This window comes from Dermacentor albipictus, chromosome 7 (genome assembly GCF_038994185.2).
Source record: "Dermacentor albipictus isolate Rhodes 1998 colony chromosome 7, USDA_Dalb.pri_finalv2, whole genome shotgun sequence".
NCBI lineage: Eukaryota > Metazoa > Arthropoda > Arachnida > Ixodida > Ixodidae > Dermacentor > Dermacentor albipictus.
This window is the reverse complement of record NC_091827.1, coordinates 136,979,791-136,999,619: the sequence shown is the minus strand read 5'-3', so window position 1 is coordinate 136,999,619 and position 19,829 is coordinate 136,979,791. Positions and strand designations below refer to the sequence as shown.

General features: G+C 45.1%; 1 protein-coding gene across 7 annotated transcripts in view; it reads right to left on the bottom strand.

The window, feature by feature from the left end:
• Positions 1 to 19,829, bottom strand: part of LOC135897804 (uncharacterized) — a 419,017-nt gene that overhangs the window by 147,475 nt on the left and 251,713 nt on the right. The window lies entirely within an intron of this gene.

Sequence of the window (19,829 nt, the reverse complement as noted above, 5' to 3'; positions counted from 1 at the left end):
TCTTGACAAAGTGAGGACATATGTGCAATATGTGCTACAAAATTCTAACTGAATGTGGCCGGCTTTTTGGCACATTATACACACTATTGAGAGGGATTTAACCTACATGCTGCAACAGAACTGCTTGTTGGCCTAGTTGGTGCTTGCTAAAAGACATGTTTTTTGCTGCTATTGAACACTCACGAAAGAAAGACACATAAAGACAACACGGGCGGCACTTCCAACTGATTTATTTTGGGCTGTGACCCAAGAATATATATACATACACGCATGCGCTGGCTGTTCACAAATCTACGTAACCCAGCGGTCAAACAATCTAGTTTCCTATTTATAGAGCATGATAGATGTATAACTAATGCAATTTGTACCTTTCTTTTTATATAGTAGGCTTGCATCAGCTCACATGCTGTTTGAAATCTACTCCTGCCAAGAATCCTAATCTCAGAAAACCGTGGTTTGCACAAGCAGGCCTTGCGGTGTGCAGGCAAATGTGCCACGCCATCTTTCACGAACACGAACACGAACTAAATCTAATAAAAGAGGCGGTTCCATTCGACAGATGTCTGGGGAAGGTATGACTGAAAACAAGCTTTAGTTTTGCACTTTTGGATGCCAACCTTGTGCCGATGATCAGTGCGATGGGAAATGTAGTCCGGTGGTGAAATAAGATTGTCATGTAGCGTGACGTGATGATATACTTTGTGGAATAGAGTGAGGCGACTGATTTTCCGACGAGATTTTAAAGATGGGAGAGAAAGGTTACTTTTCATGGCTGTGATACTTGCAGTGCAGTTGTAATTAGAAAAAATGAAGCGAACGGAGTTATTTTGTATAAGTTCAAGAGAATATATAAGCTTTTCATGCCCAGGGTCCCATATAGATGACGCGTATTCAAGTTTAGATCGTATTAGTGATTTATAAAGTAGAAGTTTTAAGGACGAAGGAGCAGCAGAGAAGTTGCGACGTAAATACCCTAACATGCGATTAGCGTTATTGGTAACGTATTCAGTATGGGCATTCCATGTTAGGTTTCGTGATATATGTATGCCTAAATATTTATGTGATGCGATGGAATCAAGAGGAATGCCATTAAGACAATAAGAAGAAGGGTGAGTGTTAGAGCAGCGAGAAACACGCATGAACTTAGATTTGTTAATATTTAATTCCATTTTCCAAGTTTTACACCAGTTAGAGACCAAATTAAGATCGGTCTGGAGAGTATTAATGACGTTGAGGTTACGTATTTCACGGAAAATCACACAGTCGTCAGCAAAAAGGTGGCTGGCAGAAGATAGGGTGGATGGAAGGTCATTAATATAAATTAAGAATAGAAGGGGTCCGAGGACGGATCCTTGTGGTACACCAGATAGTACGTTAGTAAGCAGTGAGGTTGTGCCATTAGTGAAAACAAACTGACAGCAGTTGAGAAGGAAAGATTGAATCCATCTAAAGACATGTGGATCAAGATTAAGATGACTTAATTTATAAAGCGACAATTGATGGCATACTTAGTCAAAAGCTTTCGCGAAATCTAAAAAGATGCAATCGGCGCAAGATGACTGGTCAAGAATGCAATGCAATTTATCAGTGAATGAGAGTAACTGCGTTTCGCAGGAGTATGTTTGACGGAAACCATGTTGCACAGAAGAAAAAAAAACAGTTATCAAGAAAGAAGGCGATGTGCTTAAAAATGATATGTTCTAGTAATTTGCAGCATGTGCTAGTGAGTGATATGGGATGATAATTTTGAGGCAAGTGCTTATTACCGGATTTGTGAAGTGGGACCACATTCCCAATTTTCCAGTCGTTAGGGAGGCTTGATGAATCGAGCGACTGCTGGAACAGTTTTGTTAGTATAATTGAACTATAAGCGCAGGTACTTTTTAGGAATTTACAACTAATTTCACCACACCCCTGAGATGAATCGTCCTTCAAAGACTCGATTAATTTAGCAATGCCAGGAGCATCAATACTTATTGGTGACATAATGGAAAATCTGTGATGTGGCATATCTGGAAGATCAACTGTCGTGCTTGAGGAAAAGCTTTCAGTGAATGTTCTATTCAGTATGGTAGCACAAAGGTTATTTGGAATTATGTTGCCGGAGGTATCTTGCAATGTAATTAAGGGGTCGTGTGCAGGGTGTATAATGCGCCAGAACTTTTTAACATTTGTTTTCAAAATAGATGGTAAAGTAGAACACAAGAAATTGTTTTTTGCAAGTTTCAGGGTTCTTACGTATGTGTCGGAAGCAGTCTTGTATGTCGACCATCGCTCAATAGAAGGTGAAAGTTTGGCAAGACGGAACAGACGTTTCTTTTTATTAGGTAGTCGCCTGATACATGAATTGTACCAGGGTGTTTGGGGGTTAGCGGTGACGACGCGCTTAGGAATATATTTGTGTGATAGTTGGTATACCTTCGTTTTGAACAGTAGCCAATTTTCTTCGACAGAGCGGGTATCGAAATTAAAAAGAAAATGATCAAGAAATGTAGATAGTTCATTATTATTAGCGTCAAAGTTAGTCCGTGTGTAATCTAGGATGGTTTTCTTTATCTTATTCGTTTTAGGATGTGGCGTATTAATGACGAAATTGAGCAGAAGATGATCACTCATATGATATGTGAGATCTGTAGCTATAGTCGGATACAACTTGAGAAAAAAGGGGAGGCTTGCCGAGGCGCGACGTCCGATTGCCTCCGCGACTAAAGAAATCCCTCTCAAAAAAATCGTGCTTCTGAATCCGGCAATTCTCGGTATAAATAAAGACTCTTGTATTTTGATGACTGGTTTAGTAGAGCTCTCATGTGCTACAGCACATGCCAGATCGCGACAGAAAAATAACCCCGTGCCTTCCACAATGCTGCCCGTCGTCTGCTCTTTAGCTTCATTGCAAGTGACGAAAGTAGAAAAAGCACCTCTGCATGGCTTTTCTGCTTGTTTACATGTACACGGCAAATATACTACTCCTGTTCCGAGCTTCTAATGAATCAGTTGATATTGAACAAGTACTTATATAAAACAATGCATTTATCATAACCATTACAAGCTCAAGATGCTCGGTGTGAGCGAAAGCACAGTGTTCAAGGTGAGGAGGGAGGTCAAAGCTTCGCGTATTTCGGGTGGCAAACTGTCAACGCCGTTGCAAAAGCGCCCACGAAATGCGGAGAAAAGAAGATGCAGCACGAAGTATTACACGTTGTGCGCACCGAGGTCGTGTGCACGATTTCTTTCGCCACAACGAGATACCGACGGTCGTGAAGATCACTAACGAGTTCTCAAAGCGTATATGGTGTTATGTTTGTACCCTGGGATTTGCCTGACGGAAGACCAGTGCTATGGTGTGTCTACCGTGGAGGCAGCATTCATCCCCGCATGGTGCCTGCTTCGGGCACACGACTACATGCACGGCTCGGGTTTCCTTGCGGCTGCGCGGCGTCCACGACTGAAGCGGCCACCGGATCACGGAGTGCTATTCGGCCCCTCCCCGTACCGGCAGCAATGCAGCTCCCCCCTTCCTTTGTCCGGCAGCGCCCGCACCACGAACGACACCCGCTGTGTTTGGCACGGTTTCCAAAGGAGGGCTGTATTTCGACTCCGTGCCTTGCAGTTGGTTCCCTTTGTCCTATGCGGGCTATAAAACTTCCCCGGCGCACCATTCTGACTGACCGCCAGATCGGCCCGACGTCGAAGCGCGGTTCGAGGAAGCACCGGCCACCGAGAGCGGCGTTAGGACCACGGAGGCAGCCCGGACTCTTTCTCTCGACCTTGTTTCATCCTTAGGGTCTGTCTGGGGAATCTGGGGACTGAGGGGTGTTATTTAAGCAGCTTGCAGCTGCTCTGTTGGTCTCTATCCTGATAACGACCACAACATGTAAACACTGCAAAAGAGTACGCATTTGGGCTGGTTGGTTCATGATTACGAGCAATAAAAACAGCGCTAAACGACGGGACGAGTGAAGGGACACAGACAACGGCGCTGTGACGCACTCGTCCCGTCGTTTAGCGCTGTTTTTATTGCTCGTAATGTAAACACTGTAAACCACAACATGTAAACAAGAATTCTTCGCCAAGAAAGCTCTCCTCATCTCTGACTCTGCGTGAAGTGGGGTCCAGACCTCCTGCCGGCCACACATTACCTCGGCACACGCAAAAATGGATCTCCCATCACTGAAGCGGTGAACTGTGCGTCGCCTGCTTGTCGAGATCTGATTCAAGCATGAGAAGAGGAGCCACAATTCGCTGCTTATCGACCGGGATGACATCGCGGAATGGTGGAATCGCTACCTTCTTGACGTGGAGTGCTACAGGCAGAAGGCCGAAAGATATTTTTCCTGGACGAGACATAGGTGACGGCGGGACACACAGGGTCGATCATGTGGACACACATCGTGGTGCAGAAGCGCGGGCACCTGTACGCTCGAGCACATGGCCTGTCGAGGGGTCTGAAACAACCTTCTGGAAAAGGCCAGCGCCTGATTGTGACGCATATCGGCACTGAGGATGGCTTCATCGACGGCTGCTTAGATAGATTCCATGGCCAAAAAACAGGCAACTACCACAATGAAATGGACGGCAGTCGCTTCAAGGGATGGTTTAATGACGTTCTGCAGAAGTTGCCTGCTGGTAGCATCATTGTTTTGGACAATGCACCTTACCATTCCCGGAGAGAAGAGAAATTGCCGATGACAGCTTGGAAGAAGGAAAAAATACAGGAGTGGCTCAAAAGCAAAACCATCGCCTACAGCGAAAGGATAATTAGAAAGCAGCTGCTTGAGTTGGCCACGCTTTCTGAGCTACATCGTAGACAATGCAGCGGAAGGGGCTGGATGCATTGTACTCAGGCTGCCACCGTACCACTGCGAATTTAATCCTATCGAGCTCGTGTGGGCAAAGGTGAAAAATGGCATCGCTGTGGGCAACGGAGACTTCAAGCTGTCCACAGTCGAAGACGTCTTGAGAGAAAAAAATCAAGCATGTGACGGTAGAAGACTGAAGGAAGAACATTCACCATGTGATGGACCTGGAGGTAAAGTTCAGGCTTGATACGTCTGGAAGTGACCGTATCCAACCCATCATCATTCTAGTGGGTGAAGAAGACAGTGAAGAAAGCGACTCCGACTGCGAGCTGTCCGGCATTGAGCCACTCGATTAAGCATAACAGCTTCTTACTAACAAAAGAACAGCCCTTATTAGGGCTACCAAAATTATTCCGGTGGGTTCGCAGCAGCCAAGCATTCTCCTGTGATCTCTCAAATAAATAAGCAGTTCATTTGGTGACATATTTTTTTTAATCGAAGCCCAATTCTGAAAAAGCATCGTCCTGCACAGATCATGCTCAATATAAGATTTGGCATGGAAACGTGCTGAAATGCTGGAAAATCTGAATGAAAATACAGTTATTAACTCTGAATAACAATGTGGGGCCCAAAATGCTCATTCGGGCAGCCACTGTCCACCTTCCCACGAGAAAGCAGTAGTCAACGTGAAAGTGACAGCCACTCTTAGCAGCCTCCACGCCAAAGCATATTGTGCTTTGCGTGCAGTTGTGCTGCCCCTAATGTTTTTTTCAGCCCGTTGAGATGAATAATGCCAATGTCAGAAGGCCCAAAATACTCTATTGGGCAGCCACCTATGAGCATGACGGGCCCTGTGATGAAATAACAGTCGTCGGGGCACGCTTGAAAGGCACCTTTAGTATCTGCACTTCATAGCGCAGCCATGTTGTAGCCATTGTAGGTGAAGCAGCAGTAGTCAATGCGAAATTGAGCGCCACTTTTAGCAGTTTGCATGCAAAAGCACATTCATGTGGTCGCAATTCATTTTGGTTACCTGGCCCAGGCAAGTTTTGTGAATAAGAACAATGATCAAACATCGTTAGCTTAGTTAGGCCCAGAAAACTAATTTGGGTAGCTATTAATAGCAGTAGTCGAGGGCACGCTTGAAAGGCACCATTAGCAGCCTGCACATCAAAGCGCAGTCAAGCTGTCACCACTGCTGGTGCAACAGCAGCAATCAACGCGAGAATGACAGCCACTGTTGGCAGCTTGCATGCAAAAACACATTCATATGGTGGCATTGCTTATTTTGGTTACCTGGCCCAGGCAAGTTTTGCGAATAAGAACAATTATCAAACATCATTAGCTTAGTTAGGCCCAAAATACTCATTCAGGTAACTATTAATAGCATTAGTCGAGGGCACGCTTGAAAGGCATCGTTCGCAGTCTGCACATCAAATCACAGTCATGCCACAGCCATTGTTGTATTTGTTTATCTGACCGGGCAAGTAACACCAATGTAAGCACAATTATTCACCCTGAATAGCTCTGCTAGCATTGTTTGTAGTAAAAAATGCTGAGTGAAGTTGAATGTGTTTTATTGAGGCAATTATTTAATTCACAAGCCATCGGCATAGTGATGGACAGCCAGGTTCAGACAATGACATTTGTGAAGTAATAAATGGTGAAAGTTGCAAAAGCTCTCAGTGCACTGCTTCGCTGGGCTCCATTGACTGAAAAATGTCATTGCAACGATGAAAATGTCAGACAGGAAATGACTTCCCACTGCACAATGTTATTCGTGTTGAAAACTTTTATCATCATACGTGTTGGGCAGCGAAACCGTCTGTTTACTAAGTCTTGCAACGATGAAAGTGTCAGACAGGAAATGACTTCCCACTGCACAATGTTATTCGTGTTGAAAACTTTTATCATCATACGTGTTGGGCAGCGAAACCGTCTGTTTACTAAGTCTGAATGCATGAAAAATGCAACAGCATAGAAAGGTGTTGCTTTGCAATATGCAGCCTTTCATGTGCACTTCTGACGAGCTGCCACATGTACTGATGCATAAACATGAACAGAGGTAAGAGGCAAAGTTGCTGTGCAACCCACATGACGCTTTTAAGAAAATGTATCTCTAAACCTTTCTGTTTTCATAGGCGATCAAAATTTGTTTTGAGCAAGTTGGTTAATCACATTGAAGCCACAATACAAGAAGCAAGGACAGAAAACACAGCGAGTAGGCAGATTGATAAGACAAGGTAGACCAGTGAGAAAGGTTTTAATGAGATGGAAGAGTCCAGCCCTTCAGTGTACAGGAGTTAGTGCTTTCAATGAGATTCGTTAATGAAAACGTGTAAAGACTTTGCCGAAAGAAAACTAGCAAAAACAAATGGTAATATAAAATAAAAGGACAGAAATAAGATTATGCGCAGACATGCATGGAATCAGGCCCACAAACGCGAAAGCTAGAAAAACTCAAATATAAAGAAATGTGGGAAATAAAAAAAATGACAAACGCAAGAAAACATACACACATTTACAAACAGACCTGGGTAGAGGTATTATAGGAGCAGGTTCACAAGCTGCTGTGCCTACCTTCCTGTATGTTTTTTTTTTTTTAACCGTTCTCTAAACACTGTCTTGGGAATTTTTAATTGCAACATATCACAAGAATGGAAAAGCAGCGCGAAGCTATGTTGTGGGAGACCATATCGAGCGCTGGCAACACAACTTATGCGTGACTGTGCCACAGCACGCATTCTACAGCTTGTGCACGCGGTGAGCACTGGTGGAAAGCAATCAATTGACGGTGCCACACAACGCACGAGCACCGCGCTCGGCCATCTCAGTGCTGAAAACGATCGTTCATGCTAAGTTGACGGCGACAGATCTTTGCGTTGGAGGCTTCTTTTGCAAATATTTTCTGTTGAGACGCTCGTAGGTTTGTTTCATGTGCGCACGCTTTTCTCATTTCACCTGAGAATGGTTTTGCTCCATCACTTCATCTCGTCCAACGAGAAACGCAGCGACACAGTACACGAACCCACCCACCGCTGACAGTAGGCACCATACTTTGGCAAACTTTTCTCGTCGTAACTTCACACGGGAGCGAAATAAAACAGACATGGAACAAACAGGCAGGATCTGTGTTTGCAGCGGTCGCCGTGGGATACTGTTTTCAGGCAAAGCGTAGTGCAGCGTCAGCGATGCTTGCTGCAATGTTTTTTCGCCGGATCACGGCTTGGAATAACGCACGCGGCATAAATGCCGCATCGTAAGCTCGCAGTAATATTTCTGGCATGATAGACAATCACAAACAGTTTGGGAATTCACTGTGACGAGGCGTTGACGCGCACAGCTGACGCGACTTGGCCCAGTTCGAGGCCCGGCCGGCCATCTTTTCCGACGGCGGGGTCACCGGCCGTCCGGCGCATGACGTCGGTCCAGAGTGCGCGCCCATTGGTGGATGTTCATGTGCATCCGCTTCGGAGGAGTAAACGCTCCATTTTTTCTAAAGTTGTATCCGACTATAGCTCTGGATTTGTGGTTAGGATTAAATCTAGAGTATTTGCAGTACTTGTTACAGTCCTAGTGGCTTGCATTACCAACTGCGTTAGCGAAAAAAATGTACATAGATCTAAGAATTCTTTAGCTTGGGACAATAGCGGCGACGAATAAGGTGGTTGAGCAGTCCACAAGATACTTGGAAAGTTAAAGCCTCCGACTATAAAGAGTGGTGATGTAGGATAGCATATGCGAACCAAGTTTAAAGCATCATGGAGTTCGTTAGTAAATGTGGAAGAATAGGATGGAGGGCGGTAGCATACACCAATGATTATTTTTAGATGATCGATGACTACCAGAGCGAAAACTAGCTCCAACTCGCTGCAGATTTGAATGCATGTAGAATATCTTTTGAAATGGCACGCAGAACACAGCCGCCACGTCTTGCCGTCCTATCGGAATGATACATAGAGTAAAGATGAGTGTCGTGAAAGATTTCAAAATCAGACACGTGCATTGGGAGGCAGGTTTCTGTTAGTGAAATAATGTGACATTGTCACTTTATCAATGACATTGCTGCTAACATTGAATGTGACATTAAGCTCTTCGCGGATGATTGTATTACTTATAAAGAAATTGTCAGTTATGCAGACCACTTATTATTAAACAGAGCAATCGATTTGGTGTCCAATTGGTGTAAAGAATGGCAAATGTCAATTAACACCAGTAAATCTGTAAGCATGTCCTTTACAACAAAAAAGAAGCCTACGGAAATTACTTCAGCCTCGGTGGCACTTGCCTGAATAAAGTAAATAACCACAAATACCTAGGTTTCACATTCTCTTCTGACCTTTCATGGAACTTACATATTGATAATACTACCTCAGTCGCATTATGCAAGCTTTTTTTTTCTTAGACGATGTTTACGCTTTGCGATAAAGCACACCAGACTACTAGCCTACACAACTTTTGTTCGCCCTATCTTAGAATACGCTAACATCGTCTGGTTCCCGCACACATCAACTAACATATCAAAACTAGAAAAGGTGCAAAGAAAAGCTGTGAGGTTCATTTTTAACAAATACAGGCCCTATGACTCCCTAACAAACCTCTTAGCTAATGCAGGTCTTATTACACTATCTGTTCATCTACCAACTAATGCATGGCAGTTATAAGATAGACCGAGCTAAGTACATTACTTTCTCTACATCACGTCTATCACGAAAAAAAATCATCCATTTACACTAAACCAGTACAGTGTTCGCAATGACACATTCAAGTTTTCACTTCTCCCACGTGCGATCAAAAAATGGAATCTCCTCCACTCAGACATAGTTTCCTCGCCGTCACTTTCATCATTTATCAACCTACTAGACACATTCAACAGAGAAGACGCTACTCAACGCATCCACTTATATTAAACTGTAATACTTACTTCTGGGCGTGTAACGTCTGCATTTCAACCTTCAAACTGGCCGCTTCTGCGCGATTATGTTAGCTTTATAGCTTCTGCAATCTTACGTGGGTCATTTATCCCTAATTTTTATATAAATTCTAGTAATAGTATATTGTTATACCAACTATAGTGTTATACTGTTATGGCAATATTGTTGTACCAACCAAAAGTATTGTACTTCACATTGTCATTGGTGATTTCTACAGTAGTTAAGGAAGCCTTTTCTCATTCCTTTCTTTCTTTTACTGTACCATGTATAATGACCTGTTTGTTTCTTCCTGTAAAACTGTGCCCCCCTGCTTTGGTCTCACTGAGACTAGCAGCATTGCAAATAAAAATAAATAAAACTATCCACAACATAACAAACTTCAAACACCTAAGGCCCAGTCAGTGATCAAACCCGCACGACTACAGGAATAATGACCAACAAATAACACAGAAAAAACATGAATAAAGGCGTCTAAGTGCAGCGTCTGTGTCAAAACTAAAATCTCTAATAGTCACCCACCTAAAACATTGATAAAACATGTGACCGCGCGAAAAAGTAACCACGTGACAAACAATGAAATGGACAGAACAGTTGAACGATAAAGATCTAAAAAACAATGCCTGCGTCAAAAAAAAAAGAAAACATGCAACAAAAGCTTACGAGCCACTAGAAAATCGTCAACAAAATAAAAACTAGTTAAATAAAAGACAGATGGAAAAACCTACATGAAATCGTGTTTGCTCATTGGATATTTTGTGCCAGATATGATTCCCGAGTGGTCAATAGATTGCTGTTTTTTACTTCTAAAGTTTCGTGTGTGACTTGGCTTGATTACCCTCCATAAGGCAGGCTTGTTGCGGAAATAAACTTAGTTGCGAGTGGCACTGGTCCTGTCATTTGCGTTCTTCTTCTTGAGTCCTGGTCTTCTGTGCCTTGCCTTTACTAATTCAAGCATGAACCAACTAGCCCAAGCAAGAGTTTTACTTGACCTTTGTCAATGACGCAAAAAGCCGACCACACTCCCTGCTGGCCACCTTCAACCACTTGACGTACCATCCGAACCATTCTTCTGTGTAGGTGTTGATCTTTTAGGCCCTTTTCCTATGTCTGCTTTGGGAAACAAGTGGATTGCTGTAGCAATAGACCATGCCACTCGATATGCAATCACACAGGCTCTTCTGACAAGCTGTGCAACCGATGTCGCTGACTTCTTCCTAGAAAATGTCATCCTTCACCATGGTACCCCTTGACAGCTCCTCACCAACTGAGGCCACTACTTTCCTTCTAAAGTTGTCAATGACATTCTACACTCGCGCACGACTAAGTACAAACTTGCTACTGCTTATTATCCACAAACGAATGGTCTAACCAAGCGTTTTAACCGAAGCCTTACTGACATGCTGTCCATGTATGTCTCCGCTGACCATCGTGACTGGGACATTGCTTGTTACTTTTGCCTATAATTCGTCTCGCCATGACACCACAGGCTTCTCTACATTCTTCCTCTTGTTTGGCCATGACCCTACGCTACTTTTCAACACTGTTCTGCCTGCTAGTCTGAATTTCACATCTGAGTGTGCTTGTGAAGCCATACTCAAAGCGCAAGAAGCGTGCAATATTGCCCGACGTTGACTTGTGGAGCCGCAAAACAATCAGCGGCGCTTATACGATGCCCGCCATTGTGACGTCCATTACACACTGGGCGTCCTGCTTCTCCTTTGGTCACCATCGCGATGCGTTGGCCTCTCAGAGAAGTTACTTTCACGCTACTCTGGCTCTTACCGTGTCTCGCGTCAAGTAACTAATGTGACGTATGAAATTGCCCCTCTTGAGCCAACCGTGGCTCAGCATTGCTCCGACATGGTCCATGTTGCGCGTCTTAAGTCGTATGACTCACCCGCTTCCTAACCAGCACCGAGCCGACGCTTCCATAGAGTTTCATACAATAATTACTAGAGAACTCTGGCGCTAGTGTCTACGGAAGCTGCAATGAGAACAGTTGTACCAGCATGGGAATTATGACAAGTACATGGGTATGACTAAACTTCGTCCTTTTGGCTTCAAATGGCTTAGTGACTTTGTAAACTAGTCATTTTTAACAATGTACTGCGTAATAGATAATTAAAAAACATAATTAAAATTGTCAGATGGCAGGATTCGAACAAAGGAACTCTAGAACAGAAGCCTGATCTTGAAACCATTAAGCCATGAATGCATGCATCGACAAGTGAATTAAACGGCCTTATAAGTTTATTGTGGGCACGCCAGTGCCTTGAGATGCTTGGCGCGTTTCGATTTCGCTACCTGGATAAGCTCAATCATGGCAATTGATTGCAATTGTCAAAGTTCGCGGCATCTTCTGCCCTTCGAAGAGTACAGATTCCACTGAAATTTACGACAGTAAGATTTATATAGCATACTATACAAAGCCACAAGGACAACCGAGTCCACAAGCACGAAGATCAGACAAATCCATGTATTTCCCATCATTCCATGGTGGTACGACTGCAGTGCCAGAGTTCCGTTTAGTAGTTATTGTATGAAACTCTATGGGTGCTTGAGCCGCTGGGGGTCATGTAACACGCTGATGAAGAAACGGAAGCTTGTTCAGAAGACGACGACGCTCTTGACTACGTGCGCTGTCTAATGTCAGCTGCTAGAATTACTGTAAATATCCTGTAAATATACTTCTGACTACTTTTAACCCCATAACAATATCACTGTCACCATTTGTGTCTAGTTCAGATTCTCCCACCAGGCAGTGCCACTGGGTCATGTTTCGAAAAACGGAAAAAACTCTGCTCTTAGTTTTCGCAGCATGCTCCGATCTGACCAGGTTGCGATGCTGTGACAGGTGATCTGCTGCAGTTAAGAAAAATGGCCCCTGCCGTCCTTCTCAGGACAAGTTGTGCCAGGTACAAATATTGTTTTGTTGCTGTGCATGGTGGCCTTCCCACAGCTGATTCTTTCAACAGCTTGGTTGAACATATCTATATGTAAAATGGTCGGTGCTGCTGATTAATGGTGGCTATAGGCATGGTAAGTGGTTTGTCACTGCCATTTTTTGATGTAGCTGGCATGTGAGTGTGGGCCGCTGCTCCGAAAATCTTCTCGGTAGATGGCCTGCTGACTGCAGTGCTCACTGTCCCAGCGGAACACAACACTAGCTGTAATAATACGAGGGTGGTTCAACTCAATCCGGGACTTTTTTTCATTCCCGGTTTAAATGGACCTTGGCTGGAGGTATTGCATGCAATAGAAACTGGCCCCTGTCTCCTGTTACTGGTAGACGGAACTCATTTCTTGCGCTTCTGGGTAGACTGTTAGTGTGAACGTTTATGTAGAACAGCGTGTTGTGATGAAGTTTTTAGTGAATGAGGGCGTAAAACCTGCTGAAATTTACAGAAGACTTCAGGCTCAGTATGGACATGTGGCACTCAGTCACAGCAAGACATTTGAACGGTGTAAGCATTTCAAAGATCGCCGTATCTCTATTACTGACGATCGCGATCGTGGTGGATCACAGCTCACAATAGTCATTCCTGAGAACATTCAGCGCGTGGAGCAGCTGATCGTGGACAATCATCGCATAACCTGTTGCGAAATTGCAAGGAAGTGCAATCTGTCATTAGGAACAGTGAACACAATAAATCATGCTCATTTGTTCCGAAAAATGAGTGCACGCTGGGTTCCAAAGCAGCTGTCTGCTTTTGACAGATAGAGAAGAGTTAAAGTCTGCAGAGAACTGAAGGAACGCTATGAAAGGGAAGGCCAGGATTTTCTGAATCGCATCGCAACATGTGACAAAAGATGGGTTCACCATTTCACCTCAGAATCCAAAAGAGCATAGATGCAGTGGAAGCATATGGAATCACCACTTTCTAAGAAATTTTGAACAGCTGCATCTACTGGTAAAGTGATGGGAACTGTATTCTGGGATAAACAGGGAATCATTCACATTAATTTTTTACCACATGGTGTCACTATTAACAGTGAGTACTACTGCCTTGTTAAGCGTGATGTGCCCAAGAGTTAACGGAAGAAGCGTCCGGGTTTGATCACAAAGGGTGTGGTCTTTTTGCAAGACAATGCATGACCACATATCGCTCAACGGACATTCCAAACAATCCAGGAACTTGGCTGGCAGATATTACCACACACCCCCCCATAGTCCTGACTTAGCACCAAGTGATTTCCACCTGTTTGGGTGCCTGATGGAATTCCTTGAAGGAAAACATTTGAACACTGATGATGAAGTGAAGAATGGTGTCCTACAATGGTTCCATCGTAATAGTAAATCTTTCTATGCCGAAGCATTTCAGGCGTTTGTTAAACGCTGGGTAAGTGTATAACTGTACCTGAAGGTTATGTGGAAAAATAAATCTACTTTACACACTGAAATTTGTTCTTCTATTTGTTTTTAAAAAGTCCAGGATTGACTTGAACGACTCTCGTACAAAGAGACTGAGACTGAAATGGACTGAACCTTGGGTGACGTTTATTACCAATTATAGTTGGGTACAACTTTAGAAAAAAAGGAGTGTTTACTATTTCAAGGTGGATGCATACAAGCCTCCACTAACGAATGCGCACTCTAGACTGATGTCGCGAGCCGGACGGCCTGTGACCCCGCTAATGGATAAGATGGCTGCCCGTGCTTCAAACTGGGCTGAATCTCGTCAGTCGTGTACGTCTGCCTCTTGTCAGAGTGAATAATCAACCTGTTTGTCATGAACTATCATGTTGGAAATATTCATGCGAGCTTAGAAGGCACCATTTGTGCATTATGCAAAAAAGAGATGAGGTGTGCAGACAGGACACAAGAGTAGAGAAGTGGACAACACGAACGCCGACTATCAACTGAAGGGAGAACTGAGGCAAAAAAAGAAAGACACAAAACTCATCTGCACAAGCTCAGGAATGGTAACACCACATGTCAGTCGGGTACACGTGCTGGTCTATGTGAGAGATAACTGTTAAGGCAATTAATGTCTTCTTTATGTAAAGTGATCGAACGCTGACTCACGCATGCACTTTAACCATTGTAGATACAGATCCTGCATGCACAAAATGAGCACCAGCTTTATTGCGCAGGTCCGGCACCTATCAGAAGCATGCTATCCTAGTGTAGCAGTGTCCACTGTGGCTGAGCACCTAAAGAAGTTGGTTTCGAGAGGGACGAACGTGATTACAGAAAGCAGTAATAGCAAAAAAAAAGAGTAGTGGCTATACCGTATATTCATTCAGTGTCACAAAGGCTTAGAGAAGTTGCAAGTAGATATGATGTTAATGTTGCTTTCACTGCTCCCAATAAGCTGGGTAAGATATGCGCTGCCGTACAGAGGAAAAAGGAGCAGGTAAAAGGCAAAAAACGAACAGATATTTGTAATAATAATAATAATAATAATATTTGGGGTTTTACGTGCCAAAACCACTTTCTGATTATGAGGCACGCCGTAGTGGAGGACTCCGGAAATTTTGACCACCTGGGGTTCTTTAACGTGCACCTAAATCTAAGCACACGGGTGTTTTCGCATTTCGCCCCCATCGAAATGCGGCCGCCGTGGCCGGGATTCGATCCCGCGACCTCGTGCTCAGCAGCCCAACACCATAGCCACTGAGCAACCACGGCGGGTGCAGATATTTGTCCAGTGAAGCACAATAAGAACAAAAGTTTTACTGACTGTATGGGTATGGTTTACAAAATTCCCCTTAGCTGTGGCCAGTCCTACGTAGGGCAAATGGGATGGTGTATCAATCGGTGGCTAATGGAACATAAAAGGTCGTTAACCGATGGATCACCTTCTAATCTTTCCCTACATTGCCAAGATTGTACCGGGACGCCTGAGTTAGATGAATGCAGGATATTGTACAGGCTTAGGAATGAAGATACGCGTCTTATGGTAGACGCATGGCATATCTATAATGGTGGAAGTGTGCGTGAGTCAGCCTTCGATTACTTTACCCAAGGAAGAGATTAGGTGCCTTAACAGTAATCTCTCACGTAAACTGGCACGTGTACCCGACTGACATGTGGTGTTACCATTTGTGAGCTTGCACAGATGAGTTTTGTGTCTTCTTTCTTTTTTTGCCTCAGTGCTCCCTTCAGTTGATAGTCGGCATTCATGTTGTCCACTTCTCTACTCTTGTGACCTGTCTGCACACCTCACCTCTTTTTTCCATAATGAATCCTTACCAACTAGCTCAGCTTTCTGTCGTTCTAAGCACCATTTGTGCTGTGTGCATTTATTCTGGGCCGTGATCCGGTGAAGAAAGATTGCAATGAGCAATGTTGATGCTGCGCTACATGAACTGGCAAAACTGCAGGCTTGCAAAAAAAAGACACATAAATGTGAAAAGGAACAAAAAAAAATCACATTCTTGAATATACGTTTGTGAAAACACAAAACCAAAAAATATAGATCTTACGCTATTTAAAACGATGAATGAAGCATTTTTGTATCTTTCCTGCTACGGTTGTCCTTCTCGCCCCAGGACTCTAATGGTTTTGATAAATGCATTTTTTTCTTTAGGTACTTGTTAAATAGCAATTGATTCATTTTATGCTCAGAAAACGAGAAGTAAATGTGCTGCGCACATGTAAACTAGCGCAAAAGCAATGCAGAGCTGCTCCTTCTACTTTTGTCCCTTGCAACAAAGTTAAAAAGCAGACACACCGCATTGTAGAAGACACGGGGTTATTTTTCTCTCGCTATCCGGCATGTGCTGTAGCATTCCAATCATGAGAGCTCTAACAAATCAGACATCAAAATAGAAAAGTCTTTGTAACAAATATGTGAAGCCCCCTCAAATATGTGTCGCCATGCTGCTGTATGAAAGGCTCGAGCCGTTCGAGGGAGGTGGGTCCGCCTGGCCAATTTACGAGGAACAAGTCCATGTGTTCTTCCCGGCAAACGACACACCCGAGGCCAAATAGCAAGACATTTTCCTGGCCAGCTGCGGGACGACCCACGTCTTCAGTCTCCTGTTCGACCTTTTCAAAGCAGCCATGCCACATGTTAAGATGCTGGGCGACCTGCTCGCCATACTGCACTCGCATTTCAACCCAGCACCGCCTACACTAATGGAGTGTTTCCGCGTCAACAACCAGAGCCGCCAGGAAGGAGAGACCTCAGACAGTTCGCCTGCATTCTCGGGGACCAGCTGGACTCGCTGCTCTGGGATCGTTTCGTCTGCGGCATCAACAACCCCGCCATGCAGGCGGGACTACTGGAGCTTCCTGACCCCTCGCTGGATGACACCAAGAAGGCAGCGCTGGCAATGGAAGCTACTGCCAAGGATGCCGGCGAGATTGCCTGTGCGACTGGCTCACCGTCGGCGGAAGCGGCGGTCAACGAGTTGGCGACAAAGGGCAGTACCTGCAGTCGCTGTGGTGGTGCCCACTGCCCTTCACATTGCTAGTTCTCTCAAGCACACTGCTTCATGTGCGGGAAAACTTGGCACCTGGCACGGGTATGTCGAAGGGGGAGGACGAACAGCAAACAGCAGCAGCAGCCTGGTTCAAGCCCAGGTGCCGCACAAGCTCGCGGGCAGGGTAGCCGTCACAAGGGTACGCGGTGGGGGCGTGCGGCAGCAGGCACAAGTTCTTCCGCGCCAAGGCTCCACATCGTGGCTGAGGAGCCGCCGATTTTCGACATGTGGCACACAGGCTTTGTACCGTTGTCTGTGCTGCTGTACATGCTGGCCGTCGAAATTTGCTCGCACCCCATTTCCATGGAGCTGTACACAGGGGCCAGTGTGTCTGTCATGGCCAGGAAACAGTTCAAGCGTACCTTCCCCAGCGTGTCCATCGAGGCTTCAGGCAAGATGCTGCGCAGCTACTCCGGGCAGCTCTCCCAGGTCCAGGGTCAGGCACAGGTCAGCGTTTGCTTTAGCGACAGGGAGGCAATCCTTTCCCTTTACTTAACCAAGGGGTCGTCGCCGACGCTGCTGGGCCGAAACTGGATTCATGCACTGGGTGTTCGTCTGCCATAGTACCAAGAAGTCATCTTTAGGCTTGTAGTGCAGCTCAGAAAGAGCATTAAAAAAGAAAGGAGGTAGGGGTAATGAAAGGGAATGGAAAACAGAGCGCTCACTCTGTTTCCGTTCCCTTTCATTACCCCTACCTCCTTCCTTTTTTGCCCTTTCTGAGCTGTGCTACAAGCCTAAAGAAGTCAAGTCATGGAGTGGGCATGGTGGAGCGGCAGCCATGCAGTCACTCAAAAACCCGATCTTGCTTTTCATGCAGGTTAGTAAACCCCCCTCTCTCTATTGTAAGCGGACTAGCAACGTCTGCCTGCTGCTCCTACCATGCCCAAGTGTGCTCTTTCAGTGCTTGTGCGAATGCGTATTTGTTACGAAGCTCTTAATGTGTTGCGGTGACGTTGTACTAAACCCTGGTCCTACCAACAAAGAAATATTTGATGCTATCACTAAACTTTCTGAAAACGTTGACTGTCGTCACGTTGAACTCAAAGAAGCTCTCGACAACCTAAAGAGAAAGCAGGAGGCCTTATTAAAGACTGTCGCTAACCTAACAGTAAGATTATGTGCGGTTCAATCCTTCGTTGAATCATTCGACGGTTCTGCAGCTCTTAATGATGCACCACGTCTAATCACCGAAGCTGTCAGAATGGGAGGCCAGGCACTCAATTCTTGACTGGATGATGTTGAAGACAGGTCGAGACGAGATAACCTATTGTTTTTTGGAATATCGGACTGCCTGACTGAGAAATCCGCTCAGTCAGAAAGCCTTGTTCAAGATGTTTTGTCTCGTCACCTTAAAATACCAATCTTCGACTAGGAAGTTTCTCGAGCACACAGGTTAGGATCCTACAAAGATAAAAAGACTCAATCAATTATCACCAAGTTTTCGTTGTCTAAAGTCAGGGATGCAGTCTGGGCGCAGAAATATAAGCTCAAGGGGACTGGTGTATAAGCTAGCGAAGATTATTGCAGAGCTACGCGAAACTCAAGGAGAATTTGTAAAGGTAGCAGAGAACAGAATTTGCAAAGGTAGCCAGGAAAAAGCACTCTCTTCGCATGAATAAACTGATCATGGATAAAAAAAGACATATGTTTACTGCTCAGTAAGTGACAGCGTACGCAAAATCGCTTCAGCGTGATCAGTAGATACGCATGATAGTGCTGGCACTGTAACCGCACGTGCTGGCACTTCCAGTGCATCATAGCTATGCTCACCCAGATCCTGCGCAAAAGACGCCTCTATTTTTCTTTCCAATATACGGAGTATTCTGAATAAACGCGTGGAATTGTCTTCCGCTATTGATTCCTGCTCTGCTGATATTGTTGGTCTGACGGAGACTTGGCTTTCAGCAAAAGCAGACAAAGCAGCCAGCCTGCATGTAGTGAAAGACGTCCCCAGTTTCCTGATCAAGTTCAAGTCCCTGTTCCAGCCAGGGGTGGGCATATTCACCGGCACGACGGCTGGTGTCTATGTACGTGAGCGAGCGCGGCCACGTTTTTTCAAGCCTCGCCCACAGCGTTCGCCCTGAAGGACGGGGTCACCCAGGAACTGCAATGATTACAGCGAGAGGGCATCCTGGTACCCGTCAAGATGTCTGAATGTGCCGTTCCAATACTACCAGTCCTCAAGCGAGATGGCAGTGTCAGGATCTGTGGGGATTTCAAGGTTACCATCAACCCCGTCACTACCGTCGAGAAGTACCCGCTGCCCCGGATTTAGGATCTCTGGGCAGCGTTGTCCGGTGGACACAAGTTCACCAAGCTCGACCTCAGAGATGCTTAGTAGCAGCTGGTGAACCAGGATGCCTCCCGGAAGTATGTCACAATATAGACAACACTGGGGCTCTTTCAGTACATATGTTTACCGTTTGGCATGGCCTGAGCCCTAGCCATATTTCAGAGGGAAATGGACAACCTCTTCAGGAGCATGAGACATGTGGTGGTGTACTTGGATGACATCCTGGTAACTGGCAGCGATGACGGGGACCACCTGCAAAACCTGCACAATGTCCTGGCACGACTGCAAGACGCCGGTCTCAAGCTCAAGCTGGTAAAGTGCCTTTTCCTGGCCCCCAGTGTTGAGTACTTGGGACATGTCATTTCCCAGACT